Here is a 4,874-nt window from a genome sequence, read left to right as displayed (position 1 = left end):
TTTTAAGTGATCAATGAAAGTAGTTCTACAAAAGAGATACACGATCTTCTGTTGAATACATACCTCAATATTATTTTAGTATAATAAGTATTAGTACATGAAGAGGAAAGGGAAAATTTTTTACTACCCCATTTGCAAGCAATTTAAACAACTATAAATCTTGTGTAGTTCCTAGAATACATCATAGAAAAACAGGTTTAGAGCATCTGGAGTTTTCTTCAGGTGGCTAAGTAAGTGAAAATTTTAGAGAATAGAAAACGAATTACTTTCACTGGAGTGACTTGTTAGACATTTGTGTCAGAGACTAAAGAGAGAATGAGAGATTTTAAATGTCTACAAGTTTGATCATTGAATGCTTAGCTGAAGGCTACATTGTGGATGGCACCCTCAGTCTCTTGAACAGAATTTCATGACAATTGTATAGTAATAATTGAGGTAGTAACAAATAAAAGAGAGTAAAGCCATCTAGCAACTGTGGAGTCGAGAAACTATATATGTAAAGTTTAGTTTCCAGAAATGGATTTTAAATTCAATAAGTGCAATGCTTGAGGCATATAGAGGATTTTGTTAAAATACCTGAGCCTCAATATCTTATCTGTTAAAAGGTCACAATTGAAGCTAAAGTATAGAAGCTTCAAATAATTAAATGGGATATGATATGATGTGTAAGGGCAGAGCATATTTCCTGGCATGCTGTATATGGTGAATGTTGTATATCACTATTATTAGCTGTAGGAATCCCATATGGAATATTTTCAAAATGGGTAATGATTTGTTGGTTTATAATAAAAGCAAGTGCATTAGTTTCAAAAACAAAAATATCAATTAAAAAATCCTGTGTGTGGGCTTCCCTGGTGGCACAGTGGTTGAGAGTCCGCCTGCCAATGCAGGGGACACAGGTTCCAGCCCTGGCCCGGGAAGATCCCACGTGCTGCGGAGAAACTAAGCCTGTGCGCCACAACTACTGAGCCTGAGCTCTAGAGCCCACAAGCCACAGCTACTGAGCTCACGTGCCACAACTACTGAAGCCCATGTGCCTAGAGCCCGTGCTCTGCAACAAGAGAAGCCACAATGAGAAGCCTGCACACAACAATGAAGACCCAACACAGCCAAAAATTAATTAATTAATTAATTAAAAAATTCCTGTGAGATAGTAACTCCAATAATAGAAATATAATTAATTCAACTGAGACTGAGTAAAATAAATATGTAAATGAAAGTCAGAATCCCCTTGATTTCTTTTGTGAACTCACTCTTAGAATGTTCATTTTCCTCACTTTTCCAGACGCAAATTCTCTCTGGGTTTTCCAGATCTGGGGAAGAATGAGCCTAATTGGAATTATGATAATCCACAGATAAATCCATGTCAGGCTAATATAGCCAATTTTGAATCACTTCCAGAAAATAATAAATATATAGAAACATCCCATATTACAGTCTATAGGATTATTTCAACATAATTGGTTTGAATCAACTATTTTCCTTTTAATTTAAATTCATGAAGTTACAAACACCATAGACATTGAAAGAATATCCCTTTCTATTCACGTCAAAGTGAAAAATCTATATATTTGGGCCAAGAAACAATAGAAAAATGAGAAGTCCATCAAGGAGATGATTTGGATGAGATACATTATTACACTCCACTTCCTTTACAATCCCTCTTGTTTACACTCCACTTCCAGAATGGAGAATAGTCTTTCTATGGGTGACTGTAGAGATTTAATTAGAGCAAGACTAGGCTGTAGGGTCGAAGCAATATTAGAAGTCTGGCTTAATCTTCCTTTCATTTACGCATAGGAATTTCATGAAAATTACTTATCATGGAAAAGAGTAAGATGATGTACAAATGTATTTTTAAAAGCACTATTCTCTCTTTTTACGAAATTACTTTATAAAGCAATTCTAGTGTCACCTATTTTAACAGAGTTCAAAATAGAACAGTATTTCAGAAGTTTGCAGTGAATTATCCCTAGTAAAAGAAGAGCTAATTTCATTTTTCACAGTTCTTTCTATCTGTGCAACTAAAATTGCCTTGTGTAAATTAGTATGAGATTTTCGTTGGGAGAAGTACAGGTCGAGGTGGTAGAAATCTCAAACACTTATGTCTGATCAGCAGTATGCTTTTCTGTTTTGTGATCACAAGTTTTCCCTCTGTCTCCTTTTTACTGGAAAGACTTGCTGTTTTGTCCCTACACATAGCAAGTGTTATGTTCCCCTGGCCTACAATACTTAGTTTACGAGCACATTCTTGTTTCTGTTCCCTTGATGGTATTTTTAACTGAAGGGAGTTTACTAGATTTTTTCCCAAGCCTTCCCAGCATAATGTGTTGAGATTTGTAACATAACAATACAATTAATGTCTACTCAAAAACTACTGAGTAATTTGAAAAAAACGTTTTTTTTAAATTTTGTATCAGACAATTTGTTGAAATTTAATAAGAATTCAACATCTTTAATTTTTAGTAACTGCTACTTTTTAATCAGATTTGAAATAAAATATTGTTTTTTTCTTCGGATTACAAATATATTTTACAGGACTTTCAAATTAAATGTAATATCAGTGTTGATAATAAAATTAAAATATTTTATGTAGTCTCCTTAAACTGTAACTTACAATTTGGCTATAGCTTACTAAAAACCTTTACATAAAGAAAACTTTTCTTGTTTCTAGCAAAGGAAACATTCCAACAAATGCCAGTATATAGCTTATAGTATTAACAAGCATACTGAATTTAGTAACTTTCAAGTCCATATTTCCACATGAAATATTTTCTTGTTAAAAATATTTTCTTATTACCAACCTTAATAGTAAATAATATTAACATGGCTTATCATTTTGAATATAAATTGGTAGAAACCAACCTTCACTTGAAGATGGAAAAATTATTTTCAAAGATCAAATGATTAGTTAATTTCTACTTTAAAGTAAATATAACTTATGATTACATCATTGCAAAGAACAGTAAAGAATGTACACTTTGCAATCTAAGTTTTGTTCCTATGAAACAGAAACATCCCAAACTTTATAGAATTGAACTTAAAATTGTATGTAGGTGCCACAACTTCTTTATCCATTCATCTCATGTTGAACACCTAGGTTGCTTCCATCTCCTGGCTATTGTAAATAGGGCGGTAATGAATATTTTGGTACATGACTTATTTGAATTATGGTTTTCTCAGGGTATATGCCCAGTAGTGGGATTGCTGGGTCATATGGTACTTCTATTTGTAGTTTTTGAAGGAACCTCCATACTGTTCTCCATAGTGGCTGTACCAATTCACAATCCCGCCAGCAGTGCAAGAGTGTTCCCTTTTCTCCACAACCTCTCCAGCATTTATTGTTTATAGATTTTTTGATGATGGCCATTCTGACTAGTGTGAGATGATATCTCATTGTAGTTTTGATTTGCATTTCTCTAATGATTAATGATGTTGAGCATTCTTTCATGTGTCTGTGGGCAATGGGTATATCTTCTTTGGAGAAATGTATAATTAGGTCTTCTGCCCATTTTAGGATGGGTTGTTTGGTTTTTTTTTGTAATTGAGCTGCATGAGATGCTTATAAATTTTGGAGATTAATCTTTCGTCAGTTGCTTCATTAGCAAATATTTTCTCCCATTCTGAGGGTTGTCTTTTGGTCTTGTTTATGGTTTCCTTTGCTGTGCAAAAGCTTTGAAGTTTCATTAGGTCCCATTTGTTTATTTTTATTCCCATTTATATAGGAGGTGGGTCAAAAAGGATCTTGCTGTGATTTATGTCATAGAGTGTTCTGCCTATGTTTTCCTCTAAGAGTTTGATAGTTTCTGACCTTACATTTAGGTCTTTAAGCCATTTTGAGATTCTTTTTGTGTATGATGTTAGGGAGTGTTCTAATCTCATACTTTTACATGTACCTGTCCAGTTTTCTCAGCACCACTTATTGAAGAGGCTGTACTTTCTCCACTGTATATTCCTGCCACCTTTATCAAAGATAAGGTGACCATATGTGCATGGGTTAATCTCTGGGATTTCTATCCTGTTCCATTGATTTATATTTCTGTTTTTGTGCCAGTACCATACTGTTTTGATTACAGTAGCTTTGTAGTATAGTCTGAAGTCAGGGAGCCTGATTGCTCCAGCTCCGTTTTTCTTTCTCAATATTACTTTGGCTATTCAGGGTCTTTTGTGTTTCCACACAAATTGTGAAATTTTTGGTTCTAGTTCTGTGAAAAATACCAGTGGTAGTTTGATACAGATTGCATTGAATCTGCAGATGGCTTTGGGAAGTAGAGTCATTTTCACACTGTTGATTCTTCCAATCCAAGAACATGGTATATCTCTCCATCTATGTGTTTCATCTTTAATTTCTTTCATCAGTGCCTTATAATCTTCTCCATATGGTCTTTTGTCTCCTTAGGTAGGTTTATTCCTAGATATTTTAATCTTTTTGTTTCAATGGAAAATGGGAGTGTTTTTGTTTTTTTTTTACATCTTTATTGGGCTATAATTGCTTTACAATGGTGTATTATTTTCTGCTTCATAACAAAGTGATTCAGTTATATATATATACCTATGTTCCCGTATCTCTTCCCTCTTGCCTCTCCCTCCCTCCCACCCTCCCTATCCCACCCCTCCAGGCAATCACAAAGCACCTCGCTGATCTCGCTGTGCTTTGCGGCTGCTTCCCACTAACTATATACCTTAGGTTTGGTAGTGAATATATGTCCATACCTATCTCTCGCTTTGTCACACCTTACCCTTCCCCCTCCCCATATCCTCAAGTCCATTCTCTAGTAGGTCTGTGTCTTTATTCCTGTCTTACCCCTAGGTTCTTCATGACATTTTTTTTTCTTAAATTCCATATATATGTGTTAGCATATGGTATTTGTCTT

The sequence above is a fragment of the Monodon monoceros genome, unplaced genomic scaffold (genome assembly GCF_005190385.1).
Source record: "Monodon monoceros isolate NGI ecotype Baffin Bay Population unplaced genomic scaffold, NGI_Narwhal_1 Contig1912_ctg1, whole genome shotgun sequence".
Classification (NCBI taxonomy): Eukaryota; Metazoa; Chordata; class Mammalia; order Artiodactyla; family Monodontidae; genus Monodon; species Monodon monoceros.
The sequence above is the reverse complement of the archived record's forward strand: the minus strand, read 5'-3'. Positions refer to the sequence as shown.